Below are 25330 nucleotides of genomic sequence, written 5' to 3' on the forward strand. Positions count from 1 at the left end.
ACCTTAATATAATACTTCAAAAACACTGTGAATACATTATAATGTAGAAATCAGACTGTAAGCTAAACATACACTCTCATTATAATTCTATAACCTACTTTTTAAAAATTATTTTATTTTTATTTTTTAAAAATACTTTTGATTTTTATTGTTCAATTATAGTTTTCTGCCTTTTCCCCTCCCCATTCCCTACCACCAGAGACATCCCCAGCTTCCCCTCCCCTGTTTTCACCCCCCTTGTTTTTGTCCATGTGTCCTTTATAGTTGTTCCTATAAATCCTTCACCCTCCCCGCCCCCACACACATTATCCCTTCACCTCTGGTTACTGTCAGTTTGTTCTTAATTTCAAGGTACTTCTAACCCTATACTGTATAGTCAAAGAAGCTAGTCCTCTTTAAATTTTTGAAAAAAATCTGCATGTAAAAATGAATTATCTTAAATCATAGGGCTTAGAACTAACCAAGTTATTAATGCAAAACTGCTATTCACTTGGTAAGAGATAAGGGTAAGTAAAAAGATAATCTATTGCCATCAGGGTCTAGTGGTGGCTCTATTAGACAATGCAGAAATATAACATTTCTATCATCAAAGTAACTTTTATTGGACATCATTGGTCTATTATAGAACTCCATCTGTATTAAAATATAATTCAAATACCATTTTTTAAAATCCTCACCCAAGAACATTTTTCATTGCTTTTAGAGAGAGGAAGGGAGAGAGACAGGGAGAGAGACAGGGAGAGAGACATTGACCTGAGAACAGAAACATTGTGGCTGCCTTCCATATACACCTAGATTGGGGACTGTACATGCTTGGACTGGTGATTGAACTCACAACCTTTCATCTAAGGGACAATGCTTCAACTAAATGAGTCACACCAACCAGGGCCAAAATTCTACCTTAGGAAAAAAAGACCCTAAAATAAACATAAGATGCTATGTACAGCATATTACAAAATATAGCACTTTACCATAAGGATATATTCAAGTAGCAATCTTACATAATTTTGCTTTGGATTAAATGCTACCATATTTAATGACTCACACTTTACCATTTACTTCTTATCTTAAAAATTAGAGTAATTCATTTGGTGCATCAGCATAGTAAATCTAAAAAACATTTTAAGGGTGAAAAAAGTTCTTGAAGGTGACTATTTAAAAAAAAATCAAATATATCATTGTACCTGTGGACTTCTCATCAGCAAGATATGAGAATACAAAAATATATTTAAAGCACTATAAGAAAAAATATTATCAAACATATCTAGCTAAACTTTAATTGAAGAGTAAGAGTGAAATGAAAGTATTTTTGGACAAAAAAGCAGTTTATCATTGATAGATCCTCAAAGACATAACTACTCAAGAATTTGTCACAGTAAGAAGAAAAATGAAAGCTCTGGCTGCATAGTCGAGTTGGTAAGAGCATTGCCCTGATATGCCAAGGTTACAGGTTCAAGCTCCAGGTGAGGACACATACAAGAAGCAACCAATGAATGCATAAATAAGTGGAACAATAAATCGATGTCTGTCTCTCTCCCCCTTCCTTCCTCTCTTTAAAAATCAACTCTACAGTTAATTAATATTCAACAAAGGGGGCAGCAACATAAAATGGAATAACAATAGCCTCTTCAACAAATGGTGTTGGGAGAACTGGACAGCTACATGCAAAAAAATGAAACTTGTGCAGCAACTTACACCATACACAAAAATAAATTCAAGGTGGATAAAAGATTTAAATATAAACTGTGACACCATTAAAGTCCTAGGGGAGAACATAGGCAGGAAAATCGCAGATATTTCACGCAGCAACACTTTTACTGATATGTCCCCTGGAGCAAGGGACATAAAGGAAATAATAAACAAATGGGATCTCATCAAAATAAAAATCTTCTGCATGGCTAAAGAAAACAGTATTAAAGTAAAAAGAGAACCAACTGTATGGGAAAACATATTTGCCAATGATACCTCAGGCAAGGGTTTCATCTCCAAAATACATAAAGAACTTACACAACTCCACTCTAAGAAGAAAAGCAACCCAATTAAAAATGGGCAAAGGACTTGAACAGACATTTCTTCAAGGAGGACATACAGAGGATCCAGAGACACACAAAAAGATGCTCAGTATCGCTAGCTATCAGAGAGATGCAAATTAAAACCACACTGAGATACCACTTCACACTAGTCAGAATGGCCATCATAAACAAAGCAACAAACAACAAGTGTTGGAGAGGTTGTGGAGAAAAAGGGACCCTAGCGCACCATTGGTGGGATTGCAGACTGGTACAACCACTATGGAAAACAGTATGAAACTTCCTCAGAAAACTAAAAATGGATCTGCCTTTTGACCCAGCAATTCTACTGCTAGGATTATATCCTAAGAACCTTGAAACACCGATTCAAAAGTACCTATGCACCCGTGTTCATAGCAGCACAATTTATAATAGCCAAATGCTGGAAGCAACCTAGGTGCCCATCAGCAAATGAATGGATCAAAAAACTATGGTACCTTTACACCATGGAATTCTATGCAGCAGAAAGAAAGAAGGAGCTCCTACCCTTTGCTACAGCATGGATGCAACTGTAAAGCATATGCTAAGTGAAATAAGCCAGGCAGTGAAAGACAAATACCATATGATCTCACTTTTAACAGGAACCTAAACAACAAAACAAACAAACAAGCAAAACATAACCAAAGACACTGAAATAGAGAACAGGTTGACAGTGACTAGAGGGGAGAGGGGAGGGAATTTCAGGGGAAAAGGGGAAGGGTTTACAGGAACAAGTATAAAGGAAACATTGACAAAAACTAGAGGGGAATGGAAATGGGAGAGAGGTGGGGAGGGCTGGGGGTTGGGCTGGGATGGGAGTAAAAGACAGAAAACTGTACTTGAACAATAATTAAAATTAAAATTTAAAAAAGTAATCATAAATAAAATCAGCTTAAAAAAAAAAAGGAAAATGAACCCAAAAGGAACTAGTGGGATGCAATGGTCACAGCAAAGAAATTGAGAACCATGTTAGAAAATTGCCTACTCAATAAACACCAAAAAAGTTTTTTGCTTTTTTTTTTAAAGAGTGAAACATGAAAGGTATGAAGGAAGAGATTAAAATTGATGCATTTTAAGACTTCTGTATGTTTTCTAAATTTCGTGCAATAAGCATCTATTATATTTATACTCTGAAGAGGGAGTATACTTTCTTAAAGAAAAAAGTTTCTTAGGGTAATTTGAAAGCATAAACATGTTGGTTATTTAAAAGCAATGCATGTTCATTAGCTTCCAGTCAGGATGGAAGCTTAGGTGGATAGCCTATTCATCCAGACAGGTAGGAGGGGCAGAGACAGGGAGTAAGGCAGAGAGGACTCAGTGTGGAGCTAGGGTGGAGGGGTGGAGAGGCAGCAACCTACTTTCAAGTGTGGTGGATAAAAAATAGGGACACACATTGTGAGCAAGTGAGCCCAGCGCTAGGCCAGACCGCAAAGCCTCAGAAAAAGGACTGCAGTGCTGGGAAAAAGAAAGCCTCATAACTTCTGGTGGTAAACCCAGTAGAGGTTGGGGTGGCAAAAGAAACTGTCAGTGCATATGCAAACCCACCCATTCTGAGAACAACAACCAGGACAGCAGCTGGAGGGGTGCCAGTTGTATGTGCAAAGTGAGTGAAGTGACTGGAAATGAGGTGAGGGCCAGGCAAGAACCCAGAAGTCAGCCAGCAACAGCATTATCCCTTTGACCCTACTCCCACCCCCAGAGCCACAGTTGCCCTGCCCTGGTAAATACTCAAGGCTCTGCCTGATCCAACTCAACAGGTGTCCTAAAATGGAATTGAAGCATTTCTACCTAGTACACAGACACAGGGAGGCTGCCAAAATCAGGAGACAAAGAAATATGGCCCAAATGAAGGAACAGAACAGAACCTCAGAAAAAGAACTAAGCAATGTGGAAATAGCCAACCTATCAGACGCAGAGTTAAAAACACCGGTGGTCATTGTGCTCCAAGATCTCACTGATAGATACAGCAAAAGCATAAGGGGAGAAATGAAGGCTCTAGTAACAGAAATAGAGAAATATCCACAGGAAACCAACAGTGAAGGGAAGGACGCCGTGATTCAAATCAATGATTTGGAATACAAAGAAGAATTAAATATTCAATCAGAACAAAACGAAGAAACAAGAATTCTAAAAACGAAGAGAGTTTAAGATGACTCTGGGACATCTCCAAAAGTGCCAACATCTGAATCATAGAGATGCCAGAAGGAGAAGAGGAAGACCAAGAAATTGAAAACTTATTTGAAAAAATAATGAAAGAAAACTTCCTTAGTTTGGCAAAGGAAATTGACATACAAGTCCAGGAAGCACAGAGAGTCCCAAAGAAGTTGGACCCAAAGAGGTCCATATCAAGACACATCATAATTAAAATGTCAAGGATAAGGCTAAACAGAGAATCTTAAAAGCAGAAAGAGAAAGGCAGAGTCACCTACAAAGGAGTTCCCATAAGACTGTCAGCTGATTTCTCAAAAGAAACTTTGCAGGCAAGAAAGAACTGGCAAGAAATATTCAAATGATGAAAAGCAAGGGCCCACAACCAAGATTACTCTACCCAGTAAAGCTATCACTTAGAACTGAAGGAGAGATAAAGTGCTTCCCAGAGAGGGTAAAGCTAAAGGAGTTCACCATCCCCAAGCCCTTAAATGAAATGTTAAAGTGACTTGTTTAAGAAAAAGATCAAAACTATGAACATTAAAATGACAACACACAACTATCAACAACTGAACCTGAAAAACAAAAACAAACTAAGCCAACAACTAGGACAGAAATAGAATCATAGATATGGTGATCATTTGAAGGGTTATCAGCTGGGAGGGGGAAGGGGAAAAATAGGGGTAAAGGTACAGGGATTTCGAAGCATAACTGGGTAGCTACAGAGAAGGCAGGAGAATGTTAATAACAGTATAGGCAATGGAGAAGCCAAAGGACTTACAGGCAAAACCCATGGACATAAAACTAAGTGGTGGGGGGATTATAGGAGGGAAGGGGGGGACCAGGCAGAGGGGGGCAAAGGGGGAAAATTGGGACAACTGTTAATAGCATATCAATAAAATATACTTAAAAAAAAAAGCAGTGCATGTTCAAGGATCCAAGATAAAGGTGGAGGAGAGGCAATTTGGGCACTGATCTGTACAGAGGGAAGAGGATGGGAAGACAGAAGATTACTATCCACAAGCCAGGGAGAGAGGCCTAGAAGAGGTCCTTTCCTTATGGCCCTCAGAAGGAACCAATCCTGCAGACACCTTAATCTTGGACTTTAAGTCTCCAGAACTGTGAGAAAACAAATTTCTGCTGCCCAAGCCAAAATAAATAAAAATAGGAACTAAAAATGTTCTTTAAAATTCCTTCAAAAGCAAAACGAAGTTTTAATAACATTATTATCTAATTCCTTGGATAAAGTTTATTAGCTACTTGCTTCTGCCTATTTTTAAGCATATTAAATGACTCAGAAGATACTAGATATCTCCTAAGTGCTTTTTAAATTGAAAGCTACAACTATTGTAGGTTTTTTTCCCTACAAACCCAAATTCAGTATACTAATTTTTATACTGAAATATAAATATTTTAATTCTTCCAATTATTTATAAAGTATAATAAAGTACTCTAGAAATGGCTATAGAAACTTACTGTAGTATACTTATAATTCAAATGTTAATTTGCTTTTCATGTGACAAATATACTTTCTATGAACCATGAAGAAAGCACTATCTAGAGGTCTAGAAGAGAGACGTCTACCCAAAGATGGGCTTGGACTTACAATCCTTCAATGGCCTCTTAATTGTTCTTAGATGAAACAACCTTCTTCACATGATTTAATGTACCTCTAGGATCTAGTCCCTGCTTATCTCCCACATCTACACTAGGCCACAACAGTGCCATGACCAGATTTCAGAAGGAGATGCCTGCTGGCAATCACCCAACAAGTGTTTACTGGGTGCCTATCTCTGCCAGGTCATGGGTTAGAGGTTGGGAATGACCCAGTAAATAGACTTGTGTCCTGGCCAGTGTGGCTAAGTTAGTTGGAATGTCATACAATAAACCAAAAGGTCATGGGTTTGGTTCCTGGTTGGGGCACACACCTAGGTTGTGGGTTTGGTCCCATGGGGGCATGAACTAGAGGCAACTGATCTATTTTTTCTTCTCACATCCATGTTTCTCTCCCTCCCTTCCCTTCTCTCTAAAAATCAATTGACATGTCCTCTGGTGAGGATAAGAAAAAGACAAGACTTTCTCTAGTGGAAGACCAACAATGAACAAATGCTTATCTATAATTAATAATTGCAGTACTGAAAAGAGACAGGGGAGTGGCTATTATGGCGACTGACTGCATGCTGCTATGACGTAAATATTAACTCCACGGTGTGCACTTGCGGGTAAGCTGGAACAGAACTGCTCATACTTGTGAGAGGTTGGGCAAGAAGACTGGGTGAAAATTACTCCTCCAAGCTGATAGGATGTCTCTAAGTGATTAAGAAATAACCATTTAGAGGGAATAAAGTGAAGACATACAGGAATGTTTACAAAGTATTAGAATTAATCATGTGTAACTTTTTACAAAAAAACACTTAAAAAATAATATAGCTAAGTGGCAGCCTTTTCCTGAACGCCTCTGTGTTCTAACCTTAGCCCTATGCCCTAATGCAACCAGTTCTCAGGGGTTTGGCCTTTCTAAATGGTAATGTTGTACTGCCACTAAATCATTGTCCCTGTCTTGATCACCTCACTCCACAATTTAATCTTAATGAGATATTTAAACAGAAAAGCATATGCCAGGTCCTCTCATTCACATTAAATGATTGTTCCCATTACTTTGCAATTTGAAAATTCCTCAGGGTTTCAGTTTGTTTAGGTAAGTGTGCCTTTTCATAAACGGTAGCTTATTCTTGTCATACTCTTACACTTGAATTTATTTCCAGCCACTGGATTGTGACAGCAGGTTCATGTGGCATACTTTCCTTTCAATTCTAACATAACAGTTGTAAAACTGCCATCATCCAGAGTGTCATACCATTTTTATACTCAAGCAATTTATTAACCTTTTAAGTATATAAAGAAATACACTGAATTAGTATTTTAAAAATAAAAAACATAAAAATTTAACCTTTTTATTATTCATTTAAATTTTATTTTAATTAAAAGAGGATATCTTATGATTCAAAACTCAAAAGGTTACTCATAGACTGAAAATATAACATTTTAAAGGAACTAAACCTTAAGATAGTTTAATTAACCTTGAATAGTTAAAAATAATTTAGCAGGGTTCTTTGCTTAATAAATTCATTTAATATTATTTTATGAAGTGTCAGAAAAACCTGAAACTACACTTCACCACTGAACAATACACTAAATTAAACATCACTGACCTCAACATGCCTTCAAAATGAAAATAAAACTTATCTGGGTTTGTACCAAATAATATGATTTGGACATATTTGGTTGAACAGCAAACTGCATATTGGACTGTATGGGTATAGGCTGTACAGGCCATGCTGGGAGTAAGCCAAAAGCTTTACTATCCTGACCTATGAAAAAGAATGGTTCTTAAGTTTTTCAGAAAAATTTAAAATGTAGTGTTACTTTCAAGAAAGAATAATAGAAAAATAATATCTGTAATTATTTAGATATTAATACCTTTAATATCTAAATGTTTTACCTTTGTTTTATAAACTATTAAAAAAATACTTTGTGCTGATTACCACCACTACTCCAGGATAATTTATAATATACTTCCACGTTCTTAGAGGGCTAGGACTCACTGAATTACCAGTATTTCGAGAATTATTATTTAAGAATCAGCTGTGTTTTTTTAATTTCACTTATTTATTTTTTGAGAGAGGGGAGGGAGAGAAGGAAAGAGACATCAATGTGTGGTTGCCTCTCGCACCCCCAACTGAGGACCTGGCCTGCAACCCAGGCATGTGCCCTGACTGGGAATCAAACCTGCGACCCTTTGGTTTGCAGGTTGGAACTCAATCCACTAAGCCACACCAGCCAGGGCTCACAATCATGTTTATCAAAAAAAAACAACAAACAAACAAACAAAAAAACTTAACCTGAAATTCTTCATTATACTTTAAAATTTATATACTCAACCACATCAAAATTACAACTAAAATATGGAACAACCGTTACTCAGAACTGTCAGAAACTGAGTTGAATGGAAGTTTCTGACAACTATGAAATTAAAGAAACCACATTCATTCTAGACTGGTAGGAAAGGCAAAGATGTGGAATGGGCTGGTCCCTCACACACAAGAGGTGGATAAAAATTGGGGAGGACTATCTCAGGAGTGAGGAGTCCCAACCCTATACCAGCCCCCAAGCCCACGGTTCCAAAACCAGGAATATAAGTCTCACAACTTCTGGCTGAAAAAACTAGCAATGATTGAGTTGTGGAAAAAACTGCTGGAACCCCAAGCAGTTCCTCTGAAAGAACCTCCACAAAGACTCACTCCCTCTGAGCTCCAGCACCAGGGTAGCAGCCTGGAAGGCACCAGTGGTAGACAGGGAGAAACTAAAGGTGAGCAGAGGCCATTGTCTCTTTTCTAAACCCTCCCCCGCAGTCAGCAAGCTGGTGCCATATCTGAAACTATCAACCTGACTAACATGTTTGACCAGCCTTGGAGATCCCCAGAGACTCTGCCCCACGAAACCCAAGCAGCTTTTCCATATGAATTGCTGGTCTATGCTCATGCTGCACAACTTCCTAAATCCTTTCAAACAAGCAACAACTGGTCCCAGTGAGCCCCAGGCCCAGCACTACCTACAACCAGCCTAGATTCACAGCTTGGCTTTGCCTGGGAATCTCCAAGCCTAGCACAAGTAGCAGCAATCACAGATTGATTTATAGCTCAGTCACGGTAGCCCCAGACAGAACAAAGATGGGGGCTGCCCTTGGCCTGCACCACTTGGGAAATCCCAGGGCTAGCTCACCCAGTGGACAGCTATAGACCACTGTGGAGCATTGCCACCCTGCCCTGAATAGCTGAAAATCCATAGAGGGAGGAGGTTGGTAGTAAGTGCTCACAGCAGTCCTTGCAGCTGAATGGCCTGGATAAATCCCTCCCACTTGATCTGCCAACAGCAACCAAGGCTCAACTACAAGAGGAGGGTGTACTCAGCCCACATGAAGGGTATACCTCAAGTACCCTGCTTGGATGACAGAGGAGGCTGTGCCACTGGACTCTACAGGACACCTACTACATTAGGCCACATTACCAAGACAGAAAGTCACAGCAGCTCTACCTAATACAAAGAAAAAAAGAAAGGCTGTCAAAACAAAGAGACAAAGAAACACAGAGCAAATGAAAAAAAAAAAAAGATCAAAATTCCAGAAAAGGAGCAAACTGAAATGGACTTCAGCACTATATCAGATGCAGAGCCAAAACACTGGTTATAAGGATGCTCAAGGAATTTAGTGAGGACTTCAGCAGCATAAAAAAGATGCAGTCAGAAATGGAAGATATAATAATTGAAACAACAGTACAGTGGATAAAGCTGAGAATCAAATCAATGATTTGTAACATGAGGAAGCAAAAAACAACCAATTAGGACAAGAAAAAAAAAATGAGGATAGCATAAGCAGGCTCTGAGACAACGTCAAGTGTTCCAACATCCACACTATAGGGGTGCCATAAAGGTGCCAGAAGGAAAGGAGATAGGGGATTGAAAAACGATTTGAAAAAAGTAATGAAAGAAAACTTCCCTAAATTGGTGAAGGAAAGAGACATGCACGTCTACCCCTCCTTCCTATATAGTGCCACAACATAGCAACATGGGTTGCCTCGCCCTGGCAATTACCTAAGGCTCTGCCCCTTACTATGTAACAGGCATGCTGTGACAAAAACAAAACAAAACAAAAACCCCAAAACCAACCAAACAAACAAACAAAAAACAACACAGGCCTAAATGAAAAAAAAAAAAAAAACAAAAAAAAACAAAAAAAAACCAGATCAAAAATAAAAAATAGAACGAAGTGACAAAGAGATAGTCAACCTATCATATGCAGAGTTCAAAACACAGCTAATCAGGGTCCTCACAGAAATGGTTGAATACAGTCACAAAATAGAGGAAAAAGTAAAGGTTCTGAAAAGTGAAATATGGGAACCAACAGAAAAGGGAAGGAATCTGGTACCAGAACCAATGGTTCGGAGCAGAAGGAAGAAATAAACATTCAACCAGACAGAATGAAGAAACAAGAATACAAAAAAAAAAAAAAAAATGAGGAGAGGCTTAGGAACCTCCAGGACAACTTTAAATGCTCCGATATTCAAAGTATAGGGATACTAGAAGTAGAAGAGGAAGAGCAAGAAATGGAAAACTTATTTAAAAACATAATGAAGGAGAACTTACCTAATCTGGCAGAGGAAATACACACCCAGGAAGTCCAGGAACTTCAGAGAGTCCCAAAGAAGTTGGACCCAAGGAAGCACACACCAAAGCACATCATAATTACACTACCCAAAATTAAGGATAAGGAGAGAATCTTAAAAGCAGCAAGAGGAAAGGGGACAGTTACCTACAAAAGAGTACCCATAAGACTACTAGCTGATTTCTCAAAAGGAACCTTACAGGCAAGAAGCAGCTGGAAAGAAGTATTTCAGGTCATGAAAGGCAAGGACCTACATCCAAGATTACTCTATCCAGCAAAGCTATCATTTAGAATGGAAGGGCAGATAAAGTGCTTCCCAGATAAGGTCAAGTTAAAGGAGCCCATCATCACCAAGTCCTTATATGAAATGTTTAAGGGACTTATCTAAGAAATAGAAGAAGATCAAAACTATAAACAGTAAAATGACAACAAACCCCTAACTATCAACAGCTGAACCTAAAAACAAAAACCAAAAACTAAGGAAACAACTAGAATAGGAAAAGATTCACAGAAATAGAGGTCTTGGTCCTGGCTGATGTGGCTCAATGGATTGAGCACAAGCCTGAAAATCAAAGGGTTGGTGGTTAGATTCCCAGTCAGGGCACATGCCTGGGTTGCGAGCCAGGTTCACAGTAGGGGGCACACTAAGGCAACCACACATTGATATTTCTTTCCCCACCCCCACCCTTTGCTTCTGTCTAGAAATAAATAAATAACCCCCCACCCAAAAAAAAGATCACGTGTAAGGTTATCAGCAGTGAGGGAGTGGGGAAAAAATGGGGGAAAAGGTACAGGAAATAAGAAGCATAAATGGTAGATACAAAATAGGCAGGGAGAGGTTATAGTATGGGAAATGGAGAAGCCAAAGAACTTATGTGTATGACCCATGGACTTGAACTAAGGTGGGGGAATGATGGTGGGCGGTGGGATACAGGGCAGAGGGGAATAAAGGGGAGAAAAAAAATGGGAAAACTGTAATAGCATAATCAATAAAATATATTTTAAAAATGAAGTACAAATAGGTAATTACAGAACAGTTATGGGGATGTAAAGTATAGGAGTAGCCAAACAACCTACACGCATGACCCATGGACATGAACAACGATGGGGAGGCTGCCTGTAGGCATGGGGCAGTGCTTTGTGGAGGAGGCCAAAGGGGGGAAAGTCAGCACAACTATAATAGCATAATCAATAACATATAATCAAAAAAGATTTAGATACTATACTGGGAATTTTAATTACTTAGTATATTTTGGAAATATAAAATTCATGTAAAAAAAGAATAATATTAATATTCCCCCAAATATTTTAAAAGATGAACATCGTCAAAATCTAACAAAATGGCAAAAAAGAAAGCCAAATTCTACTGCTCTAAGCTGTTGACAGACTGGGGAAAAATTTTATTAGCCAACAGATCTCTTTTTATCTCATTAGTACATGGAGTACTTCTCAAGTCAAAGTAATTAAATAAATATTTGTTAAGGAAATGAACAAATGACACCTTTATTGGACAATCAGATTACAAAGAAAAAGACCAAATGCTATATTAACAAATAATACAATAATATCTGATTTTACATATGCAGACTATTTTCATGCCTAAGGAGAAAATCCTAAGTAATACCGCCTTGCTAATCTCACTATCAACTACAGAATTAAACAACTACAAAAACACTGAGCAATAAATGTCTCCATGAGCAACTGCCAATGTAGAAGTCATTTTGTAATGTACATAATCTTATTTTAGAATTTTATCTATCCTTTGTGCCATAGCTACACTTGATTACAATTTAAGCTATTCTTTCTTTTTTCCTTTTATTTATATTTTAAAATATATTTTATTATGTTACTATAGTTGTCCCATTTCCCCCCTTTATTTCCCTCTGCCCTGCACACCCCCTCCCACCCACATTTCCCCCCTTTAGTTCATGCCCATGGACCATACATATAAGTTCTTTGGTTTCTACATTTCCTATACTATTCTTAACCTCCCCCTGTCTATTTTCTACCTACCATTTATGCTACTTATTCTCTGTACCATTCCCCACCCCACTCCCCTGCTGATAACCCTGTATGTGATCTCCATTTCTGTGATTTTGTTCCTGTTCTAGTTGTTTGCTTAGTTTTTGTTTTTGGTATGGTTGTTAATAACTGTGAATTTGCTGTCATTTTACTGTTCATATTTTTTATCTTCTTTTTCTTAGATAAATCCCTTTAACATTTTATATAATAAAGACTTGGTGATGATGAACTCTTTTAACTTGACCTTATTTGGGAAGCACTTTATCTGCCCTTCCATTCTAAATGAAATCCTTGCTGGATAGAGTAATCCTGGATGTAGGTCCTTGCCTTTCATGACTTGGAATACTTCTTTCCAGCCCCAACTTGCCTGCAAGGTTTCTTCTGACAAATCAGCTGACATTCTTATGGGAACTTCTTTGTAGGTAACTGTCTCATTTTCTCTTGTTGCTTTTAAGATTCTCTCCTTATCTTTAGTCTTGGGTAATGAAATTATGATGTGCTTTGGTGTGTTCCTCCTCAGGTCCTACTTCTTTGGGACTCTCTGAGCTTCCTGGACTTCCTGGAAGTCTGTTTCCTTTGCCATATTGGAGAAGTTCTCCTTCATTATTTTTTCAAATAAGTTTTCAATTTGTTGCTCTTCCCTCTTCTCCTTCTAGTATCTCTATGATTTGGAATGTTGAAACATTTAAAGTTATCCCGGAGGTTCCTAAGCCTCTCCTCATTTCTTTGAATTCTTGTTTTTCATTCAGTTCTGGTTGAATGCTTCTTTGTTCCTTCTGGTCTACACCATTGATGTGAGTTCTGGTTTCCTCCCTGTTCACTGTCCATTCCCTGTCCATTTTCCTTTATTTCTCTTAGTATAGTCTTCATTTTTTTCATCTAATTTGCGATCAATTCAACCAATTCTGTGAGCATTCTGATTACCAGTGTTTTGAACTGTGCATCTGATAGGTTGGCTATCTCTTGGTTGTTTAGTTGTATTCTTTCTGGGAGCACTGATCTGTTCTTTCATTTGGGTCACTTTTTTTTTTTTTTTTGGTCTTGGCGTGCATGTTATATAGTAAGGGTGGAGCATTAGGTGTTCACCAGGGCGGGGCAACCCATGTTGGTGTGTCGTGACACTGTATGTGGGGGAGGGGTCCAAGAGAAACCAATGGTGCTTGCTTGGCTCTCTAATGGTTTTCAGTCACTTGCCCGGCTACTCACAAGCAAAGTAGGCCCTTCTGGTGCTCATTCCCAGGTGGGTGGGCATGTGTATGTCCTAGGACCCTGTGGGTCTCTCCAATGAACTCTCCTGTGAGGCTGGGAGTTTCTCCAGCTGTTGTCTCCATCACCACCAGTGTTTTCAATCAGAGGTTTGAGGCTTTATTTCCCTGAGCTGGAGCCCTGGTTTGTGCAGTCTGTCTTGCTACCCAGTTCTTCCTCCTGGTATATCTGCATGTGAATGTGGGACCACCTGCTCCACAATCCGCTGGGTCCTCCAGCCACTGCCTTGCTGCAAGTCCTTTCTGTCCAGTTGCCCCTCTCCACCCCTCCTACTGGTCGGGATAATGTCTCTTCTTTAACTCTTTGGTTGTCGGACTTCCATACAGTTTGATTTTCTGTCAGTTCTGGTTGTTTTTTGTTTTAAAATTGTAGTTGTCCTTCTTTTGTTTGTGCGAGGAGGCACAGTGTCTCTACCTATGCCTCCATCTTGGCTGGAAGCAATTTAACCTATTCTTAAAATGATGTTTCACAAGAGAAAGTGTATTGTCTTAAGAGTTTGATTTCATTTTTGAAAGGAAGAGAGTAAAACAGTTAAGGAGGTAAACAATGTCTCCCAAGGGGAAAAGGGTGCTGACATTTGGAGGGTGTAAGAGAAAAGTTTCATGGCAAAGAGAAGCACAAAAAGCAGAAAGCACTGGTGCTGCTTGTGACAGACTGCAAATATACTGGCCCAAAGTCATAAAACAGACAAGGAAACTTCGGGCCCTGGCCAGTGTGATTCATTTGGTTGGGCATTATCCCACAAATTGAAAGGTCATGGGTTAGATTCCAGGTTGGAGCACATGCCTGGTTGCTGAAGGCAGCCAATTGATGTTTTCCTTTGACATTTCTCGCCCTCTCTTTCTCCATCCTTTCCCTTCTCTCTGTGATTTTTCTTTGAATATTTTATAGAACTACCAATTTCATATGATTTATCCTGATAGCAACCTCTGAATGAAAGACTTAATAATGAACTGAGTTCTTCTATGTGAGAATAATACAATTCAAATCATTAATTAAGTTCCACTGTAATGGTGACTTGTCCATGACCATACAGTTGGTCATAGACAGAGAGGAAAAAAAAATTCAAGATTCCTTGTCCAGTGCTCTTCACTAATAAAGTTCTTGGTAAGTACCAGGTAAATCTGCCTGGTAAGTATCCAAACATGCAATATGAAAAACAGAGACATTTATTAAAGTAGATACAAGATACAAGAAACACATATATAGGACAATGATGCCTCATTCCCCTCCAAAGTAGGCACCTTGGGACCTCACACAGTTCTCCCAATTGCCTTCAGGTGCCCCATTGTATTTTCTTGAATCTTGATGGTCTGAAATCTCTTCTCTTTCAAAGCTGACTTCAGTTTTGGGAAAAGGTATGTTTCAGGGTGCCAAATCTGGGCTGTAGGGGGACTGAGTAAACTGAGTCATTTGATGTTTCACAAAAATGTCTGCATGAGACAGACTTGATGCATGATGCATCACTGTTGTGATGAAGCTACCAATCACTAGTTGCCCATAGCTCCGGCCTTCTGAATCATCTAAATAGTTTCCACAGAGTCATGTTCAAGCTTAACACAAAATTTGATGCAGATTCATGCTCTACTTGCTCAGTCGTTTTGTATGTGATAGCCACACAGTACACATGCTCACTCAACATCATCTACTGCCCCCACTGACTAGTACAGTGAAGTCATTGTTCACACAAGCACATTCCAGTCCACTCCTTGGCTGACAGATTACATCAATATTCTGCAAACCATTGTCATTATATTAACAGTGGCTGGACTTTTTCTGGACAGACTGAAAGCATTTCTGATCTGAAATAGTTATATTGGCTACTTTCTCTAAAAAGATTTAAACAAAATCTAGATAGTGCAATTAGGCAGAAGACTGCCACAATTAAGAGTTCCTTTAAGTACCACTTTTCTATTTTTCTAATTTTTAGCTTTATAATTTTTATGATAAACAGTAAAATAAATATTATAGCAAAGGCATGAAGCAGATATAGAAATTAAAGTATATAAACATAATTACTTTAATAAAATTCTCTTTGAATTTGTTAGGCTCACTAGCATTTAAAACCACTAATAACACATTAGAAATAAAAATACAGATAAGTAACGCTTTTTCCCCTTCTAAATTTGTCCAAGAAATTCAAGAAGAAAACTCTAGTTAGGTCTTCCATTATGCCAAAATGATGAACTCTAATGTATGACTTGTAAGATAAACAATGCAAAAGCCATTTCTTTTTTATGAGGGACTGAAATGCATTGATATTGATAAATTAATTTAAGATTGCAATTTGGTTTTAAGAGTTTAAAGTCTCACACAGATTTTACATTTATGAGTAATATTTCAAATTAAAAAAAAGAAATCTCTAGCCCTGGGTGGTGTGGCTCAGTGGATTGAGTGCCGGCCTGTGAAGCAAAATTGGCCGGTTCAATTCCAAGTCAGGGCACATGCCTGGGTTGTAGACCAGGTCCCTAGATGGGGGTGCGTGAAAGGCAACCTCACACTGATGTTTCTCTCCCTTTCTTTCTTCCTCCCTTCCTCTCTCTCTAAAAATGAATAAATAAAATCTTTAGAAATAAAAGAAATCTATAAATTACCATCAATATAATAAAATTAACTCAGTTTTGTAACAGAGATACTGATGGCTACATGCTTATCATTCTGATAAAGTGCTGAGAATAATTATTACACTACGATCTTTACAATTTTGTCAGCTCATGTTGCCAGCCCTCTCAACATTCAGCTGTAACTACTTTTTTGTAAGCTCCTCAAACTGCTTATCCACTGACTTACTGATAAACAGCCTTCTTTTTAATGTGGAATATTATGTAATACATACATGAAGTTACCTGGCCAACATGCAAATTTTCTCTTACACAGAGCCTATGGACAGATTTATTAAAAACTGAGTATATCATTTTATGAATTCAATACTATTACTTTCTTGCTATTACTAGAAGAAAGAAAGCATTACAGAAGTGTTTCAGTTTTATTTTTCTAGAGTGCATAAAATATTACCTGGTTCAATTCAAACTTAGGTTTTTAATACTGGTCTTAGTACAAAAAGAATAAATAAGCAAATAGGAAAACAGTTTCTAAACAGGATTTGGGTAAAAATAGTTCTGAGGCTACCAGAAGATAGTCTGCCCAGAGCGCCAGGGAGTCTCCCTCACTGGCCAAGATGGTGGCAGGGGGTGGTTCTTAGAGGCAGAAAGTAGGAAGATAATTGGATAGTAAAAAAGAGCTACCCCTCCTTATTTCAGTGCCAGATTGTGGGAGAGACCAGAGGGCAGGCACATGCACCACAGAGGTCAAATGGCATAGGGAGACGTGCTGGACCAAAGTGGCCTGTTAGTCTAGCCTGGGGAAAGAAGGGATTGGTTGGGAGACCCACCTGAGGTATAAAAAGTTTGGGAAATTGATTGGTTGTTTTGAGAAAGCACCTAGCCCACCCCACACCCAAGCTAATTCAATTCCCAGGGGAACAAAGAGCCTTATGCTTGCTTGTGACCTGGACGCGAAAGGTGCACTTTCTTGGCCTCCAGGGGGGAGTCTGTCTCTCTCCCTAACCTGGTGATGCACTAGACCTTCAGTTCTTGTGCTCTCTCACCTGGGAGCACAGGACCCTGCAACTGCATGGCCCATGACTTTGTGGGTTCCACACACAGGTTCCAGGGGACATCCTGAAATGGACAGCAGCCAAAAACAAGCTAATCTATGTGGATGGGGACTGTGACCATTTAGCAGCCACCTGTAGGCTCCAGAGGACTTCACTTTCAATTAGAGCAGGATCTCTTGACATTGGCTTTTGTCTTGATCTTGCTGAGAAGATGGGCTTTGAAACAGGAGTCTGTCATTCTCCCAGATTAAAACCTCTTTCCTTATGTACCAGGATCTGTTTCACAAGTTTGGCTTTTGTGGCAGCAGGCAGCTGAATCTCCACTTTGTTTCTGTTTTGTTGTACTGACGCTTTATAGATTTAGATGCTGTACTATTACAACAGGGTACAGCCAAGAGGAGGAACCCCAAATAGGGATTTTGAATGGGATCCAGAAATCAGGGTGTCCAGGAAATATTAGGAATGTCCTCACCCCACCCCAGGTGTGGGTTGGGGGAAGGGACAAATGGAGCAGGGCCATTGAGGGCTGTTTTGTACAGCAACAGCTTTGCAGCTAACCTCTGGTGTGGTAATTTAACATATCTGTAACCTTTGACTGGTTACATAGATACGTTAAATAGCTGTGGCCATGCTCTGAGCCAGGGGAATGGAAGTAAATTCCCCACCAAGACGTAACTGGGGGGCAGGTCCCCCGAGTTACAGCACCTGTGTGGGAGCTTGGAGAAGACTGGCTCCATGACATGGGGCCACACCTGCCCAGACTCATGATGGCAGCCCAGTAAAGCTGGAAGGATATGAGAGTGCTGGCAAGTGTAGTCAATTGTAGGAGGGGTTGGAAATGGGGCTGCAGAGGAGGACTGATTCAGGGATTTAAACCCAGACTCGGTAGCCATTGTGAGAGAGAACCATGCAGCTTTGGCATAGTGGAGACTCCTGCAGCCCTGTGAGAGAGAACCATGCGGCTTTAGCAGAGAGCCGCCACTCAGCTTTGGCAGAGTGGTGACCGCACCCCGCCCCCCCCCCCCGTCCTGGCAGCCATTGAGGAGGGAACCACTTGGATTTGGCTGAATGGGGACTCCCGTGGTCCTAAGAGAGAGGACCACACATGGCTGCAGCAGAGATCCTGGCAACACAGCTGAGGGTGCCAGGAACCGAGGGAGACCTACTAGCCGAGACAGATTACTGGGAGGAATTGGGGGCTGCCTGAGCCAAGGACTTCTATTTCCTTTCCTGAGATACAGTACCCCAGACTGGGCAAAGGGGGAAGGAAGGACTGTGTATGTTTGTGGATGTTTTAAGGGACTTTAAGACTTTGATGAAGACATTAGGTCACTACTTTAAGTTCGTATAGAATTAAATAAACATTTCCTTTCCTTTTCACGAATCTCTGGCATTGAGAGATGTCTTTCCTATAGGAGGCAGACATAACAGACCTGGGGGTTCCTTTCCGTAATAGTATATCATTCCAGGCTCCCCTTGTTGTTCTGTAACACTATATCATTTGCATTGCTAGCTCTACTTAAAAGCAGCTTCGCCTTTTATTCACTTACTGAATAGCCTATAAATCTTATAAAATGTTAGTGATATCAGGCTATTCTTCACGTACCTCTGGTTAGTCATAGAATGCATACTATTATGGGCCCAAAAGAAATGTATAAAAATGTATTCTGCATCATCAACATGCATGAATGCTACGAAGTGTTATACAAGCTACTTATAGCCATGATGTATATTTGAGAAATGATGGACAAAATCTATTTCATTTTCCTAAGCTGCTGATATGATTTGGAGCTGGGTCATTTATCTTTATAAATGTTACTATTGTAGACAAACCTTTTCATCTTTGACAAGGGTGAATATCAACAGGAAGATGATGAGACATAAGAAAGCACAAACTCCTATATTATTTTTCCCAGTTGTGGTAATGGTTTTATATCAAGCTCCTTCCCTCAGTTCCCGCTAGTGTTGTTAGCTGAAAGCAAAGGCTAAGTCTGTGTCCATGGAACAGTACAAAGTAACATCCCCAAATGGTAACTGACCCTACAACCTTTCCTTTAGCACAATCCATTTAACAACTGAGTTAAGCAGGAACAAATGAGAAATTATGTATGATGTATATGTACATGTATACACTTGAATAAACACATACTATCTAAAATATGCCCATGGTCAATATCGAGAGTCAAGAAAAAAATAAGGGTTTGAACTTGCTGTATTTTCATGCAGATCAAAATGAAAATGTGAATAAAGGAAAGTGAGTTTTAGGTTTAATTCACAGGAAGGGGTTAAAATATGGAGCATATTTGATAAAAGCAATATAGGTGTCATATAGACTTGTAGTCTAAAGAGAGCCTTTACATGTTTATAATAGCCAGTACAGAAATAAACCTTTTTAAAAAGGATTTTATTTATTTATTTTTAGAGAGAGGGGAAGGGAGGAAAAAAGAGAGAAAGACATTGGTGTGTGAAAGAAACACCGACTGGTTACTTCTTGTATGCGCCTAGTTGGGGGACTGAACCTGCAACCTAGGCATGTGCCCTGACCAGGAATCAAATGGGTGACCTTTTGCTTTGTGGTTCAATGTGCAACCAACTGAGCCACACCGATCGGGAACAGAAATAATCTTTACAATATTTAAGACTAGATCAGCCCTGGCCAAGTAGTTCAGTTGGTTATCCCGTTGTTGGATATGCCAAGGCTGCAGGTTTGATCCCCAGTCAGAGCACATACAAGAATCAAACAATGAATACATAAGTAAGCAGAACAACAAATCAATGTTTCTTTCTCTCTCTCTAAAAATTAGTTTAAAAATTAAAAAGACTAGATCATATTCTTGAGGCTGAATTCTATCACCATGAAAAGGCTATCTTCTCCAAATAATGTATGTTAGAGAATGTGCACTTTCTTTAAGTTTTACTATGTGAAATCTCAAGAAAATAAATTTTAAAAAATGAAAAAAGATTCATATTACTGTTAGTTTAAGTAATGACTAAAGAAAATTTTTTTTACCCTAACCCAAGGATATTTTTTTCCCCATTACTTTGAGAGAGAGCGGAAGGGAGAGAAAGAAGCATCAATGCAAGTAAGAAGCAAGGACTGCTTGCTTCCCCTACAGGCCCAGACTGGGGATCGCACCTGCCCAGACAGGGGCCTCGCCTGCATCCACACATGGATTAGGAACAAACTCACAACCCAAGTATATGCACTAATCGGGACTCAAACTCTCAACCTTTTGGTAACAGCTAAGGCTCCAACCAACTAAGCCATATGACTAAAGGAATTTAAAGCGAGTGTGTAGAAGGGGAAATGAATGTGGTAATACAGGTCAAGGAGGCTGACCTAACAGAAATTACACAATACAAGACTAGAAAAATTACTCTGATGAGAAGCACTTTTGCAATTTTCCTATTTATTATTAAGTCAAAGGTTTATAATCAGAATTATTTTAAAAAGTTTAAAGCTAAGCACCTAAGCTTATTAAGCACCTGAACTGCTAACTTCCTCATCAATTTCTCTAACTCCTAAATATATTTAGGTTACAGATTAAGTAAATTTATGGTGACAGAAACAATGTTTCCCTAGCCAGCCACTGTGATATATACTGTAAGTACGTGTCATTTTTCCAAATTAAAATTTCTATGATCCTATGACTCTCTGGAGGGTGCCAACAGAATACAACAAGGGGATTAAAAACTTCTATTCAACAAATTCAAAAATACCATTCTGCACATTTCACTGACCTCTGAGTAGAAATCAGAATTATTAGCTGCATATCAATATCTAACTGTAGGAAATTACTTAGGTGTACATTAAGACACTGTTGCTGTGGTGATTAAGCAAATACAGCAAATGGCTACTTCATTAGTGACTCCATAAAACTATAAGTGCTGAATAGATGGGAATAATCTGGCAGTATGTGGCCACCAATGTGCACCAAGATTTAGAAAGAATTTCTGAAAAGATAAGGGGTAAATTTTAAGAAGTTGTTTCAGCAACTTTCAAAGATTTAAGAGATTCTGGTGCTGACTAGAATTCAATCAAACCAAGGGGAAAAACTCAGAGGGAGTGGTTAGGTTCAAAGGAAAAGTGTTCTGTTTAGGACCAGCTGCTATGATACTGATATTGATATTAAGGAATGAAAGTCATTTAGACTGCCATTTAGAACAGCAACAAGAGAAAAAAGGACTCCCTACTGATTCAATCCTTCAGACTTTCCACTGGGAATGGGCTTTCAGGCCATATGGTCTTAATTTCTTTCCATCAGGAGGATGAAGAGAGAGGGATGAGAAAAATTTTTGCACATCTCAAATGGGCAGAATTTGAACTTTATATTCAGAAATGAAAATACAAGTTGGAGATAAACTTCTCTGATACAGTGACAAAAATTAATGCTAGAATTAGAGGGAAAAGGAGGAGGAAGAAAAGAAAGGAGAGAGAGGGAGGAAGGTGGGGGATAGGGAGGGTAGGTGAAGAGTAAGTGGTAAAAAGATTGTTAATTCAGACTATAAAAGCTCATGTATGCCAAACTAAACTATTGGGGATCAGTTGCTAAAACAGGGAAACTACAGAAAGAGTTCACTTTAAAATAAAGATTGATTCAGCAACAATAAGGAGAATGAACCAGGGTAGGGAAGAGAATAGTGTCAGGGAGAGCAATGAAATAAGAGATGAAGAAAAGCTACACAGTACCGCCTGGAGGGCAGAATGGTGAGTACTGTACATACGACAATGAACTCAAAAGGGTTCTGGAAACCTAATATAAGCCAGACCTAGTGTCAGAAAGTGTGAGAAAAACCAAAATGAAAAAGCGACAAGCTGGCAGAGTGGGCAAGAAATACAAAGAGCTGTAACTTCTGAGGATTCCTTACCATTCCTGGGATTTGTCACCTTCTTTTCTAACCCTCACCACTCTTTTTGCAAGGCACACCCCTCCCTGGGCCATCGCCTCCCCAGCAAAGCCATTTCTTACTCCCTCTGTGGTTGCTCCATTTCCATCTCTCCTGCATCTCTCACTAGAGGACTACAGTATTCCAACAGCCACCTAAAGTCACATGTTAAAGAAGGAAAAAAACAATCCAATATATTACTCAGTTACATTCCACTTAATACATTCAGAGTGTCTACTATCTGTCAGGTACTGTGTTAACAACTGATTTACACTCATTTTAAAGTCCACTAACAAAAACTATAATGGAAATCTTAAATGAGAGCAAATGAAGGCAAGACTATTAGGCAGGAAACCTAACTCAAGCAAATGTTTCCTGATACTGTTTTCTTAAAGCAGTATTGGAATATAATTGATATATAACAAACTGCAGATAATTAAAGTGTACAATCTGATAAGTCTTCATGTATGTATATACCTGTGAAACCCTGTGATATCTGTTTTAGAAACAGAGCCCAGCCTTATAACCTAGGTTTCTCTGCTGAATTTTGTTTTCTCTGTGGAGAAATCAATAAACCCAAGCTGAGTATATATATATATTTAAGTTGTTCTCTATCTCTGACCAATCTCAGGAATTTGAGGTCACAGAGGTTTTATTTTACATTTTTCACATAATGATAACTATAAATATGTCACAGGTGGGCACAGATAACCAGGTTCTTGGTGATCACAGACCGATAACTGAATTGAACACACAAATTTTATAGCAGAGAGAGAGCAGGTTTATTAAGTGATAGTACACTCCACAGAACATGGGAGTGGGAGAACTCCAAACAGAGACTGACCTCAGGGGCTGGAGGGAGTCTATTCTTACAGGGCAGATATTTCCTGGCTAGTTTTGGTGGGCTTTTATTGCACATGTACACACAGTTGTATTGCTTTAAAGCTATTGAGCATGAGGTCTCCCAAGATTTTTCTTGATTGGCCACTGGGGAAGGGGGTCCCACAATATTATTTTATTATAGTGCTATTATAATGAAGCAGGGGTCATGTAGGATCCTCTGCACAGGTGCATTCATGATTCACCATGATTCAGCACTTTCCCAGAAAGCAGGAACAACCAGTTTTAGAACAGGGTCTCTGTCAAGTATTGCTTGCTGTCCTTTACGTTAGCCCTAGGGCACCACCTCCAGAGTTTCCTCCTTCCTATTTCCTGCCTCAAAAACATGCTCATATTAAACTCTTCTAATATTCATATGCTAATGAAATATTTTAAATGTCTACATATGTTTTCAGACAATATAATAATATACTAAAAAGAAAAAGAGAAACAACAATAATAGACCAGAAAGAGTGAAAATATACAAAAGGAGCTTTCCTATGTTCCAGCTCTATAATACTTTCTTAAAGAAAAAACTTTGCAATAGCAATGAAAATATAAATACACAAAGCAACCCTTACCAAAAAAGGTTCAACCCTATATAAAGAAAACTGCACATTGCTATGAAAAAGTATAAAGGAAGGCTTGAGAAAATGGAGAGAACTGTGTATGTGAATGAGAAGATTAAATATGTTAGGAAGCTAATTAAGTCTTCCCAAAATATTTCATAGAAAAATATTTTTACTGGAGTATTCTGAATTTAAAACATTGTTCTAGCCCTGGCTGGTGTGGCTCAGTGGACCAAGTGCCGGCCTGAGAATCAAAGGGTTGATGGTTTGATTCCCAGACAGGGCACACGCCTGGGTTGCTTGTGGGCCAGGTCCCCAGTAGGGGGCATGAGAAGCAACCTCACATTGATGTTTCTCTGCCTCTTTCTCCCTCCCTTCCACTCTCTCTAAAAATGAGTAAATAAATATCTTATAAAAACAAAAAAAGATACCGCAAAGTTTATTTTTTGAAAAAATAAAAGTAAAATAAAAAAAATTGTTCTAAAATTGAGATGAGAGTCTAATCAGGTAAAAAGAATTAAGAGAAAATGTAAAGAACAATAATAATGGGAATCATAATATTCTAGGAATTAAGATGTTATTAAGCCACAATAATTAAAATGGTGCATTTCTGGTATAAAACAAGCAAGATGAAGTAGAAGAGACTACTTAGAAACAGACCCTATGATGTGTAAGAATGAAATTTATGATAAAGTGGTATCACAAACTTCTGAATAAGGGGAGATTCAAATAATGTGCTTATAAGAGATAAAGTTCCACCTTTTAGAATATGCTAATTGGGAAAGGTGTGAAAAAGAAAGGCAGGGTTAAGAGGCATGTGAGTTAATAGTAACTAATAGTATACATTCAGAGCCATGGTCACAACATGGCGTGCATTTTCACATTTATTTTTGATTATGTAATGCAGTCACCTAATAGGATACATGATTAAAAATGTCACCCCCAGACATCTGGATCCTTTCCCTGGAGGCAACCAGTGACACAATTTATCAAAATGTGCTCTGAGGACCACTTATATTAGAATCATTGGGTTGTCTGTTAATTGCATATTTCTAGTCCCAACTCCAGACCCATTGAGTCAAAAACTCTAGGGGCTTGGCCCTGGAGTCAATATTAAAAAAAAAAAAAATCCTCACCCGAGAACATGTTTATTGATTTTTCAGAGAAAAAGAAAGGGAGGAAGGGAGGGAGGGAAAGAAGGGGAGAGGGAGAGAGATGGCGGGTCAGTGAGGGTGAAGAGAGAGATGGCGAGTCGATGTAGGGAGGAGAGAGCGAGATAGAAACATCAATCACTTGCCTCCCATATGCATCCCAAATGATAGGGGACTCAAGACTTGGAAAATTTTAGCTTAAGGTAAATAGCCATAAATCTAGCAAGTAATGCGTATGTTAAGCTTTTTGTTTCATAAACTACAGATAAGGCCCATCTGGCACCAGAGAAAAAGCGGCTGACCTCCTGGGGTGCTGGTTAGAGATTACCGCCCGGAGACACCCTTATCGGGAAGAAGCAGGCGACTACCCCTCCCACTTGGAGATAGCTAATTGCCCAGGATAGTGTCTTCCCCAACTCCCCTTATAAAAGATCTGGCCAGGAAAGAAAGGGGAAGATGGTTTGTTAGGGTATGAACCCGCCATCTTCTTGGATCACCGGCCATCTGAATAAAGCGCCCATAAA

General features: G+C 39.0%; 1 protein-coding gene across 1 annotated transcript in view; it reads right to left on the minus strand.

Moving 5' to 3' along the window:
- The window catches only part of GTF2F2 (general transcription factor IIF subunit 2), a 154816-nt gene that overhangs the window by 41755 nt on the left and 87731 nt on the right, over nucleotides 1–25330 (minus strand). The gene's annotated exons all lie outside the window — the stretch shown is intronic.

This window comes from Phyllostomus hastatus, unplaced genomic scaffold (assembly GCF_019186645.2).
Source record: "Phyllostomus hastatus isolate PE091 unplaced genomic scaffold, TTU_PhHast_1.1 phas_contig_29, whole genome shotgun sequence".
NCBI lineage: Eukaryota > Metazoa > Chordata > Mammalia > Chiroptera > Phyllostomidae > Phyllostomus > Phyllostomus hastatus.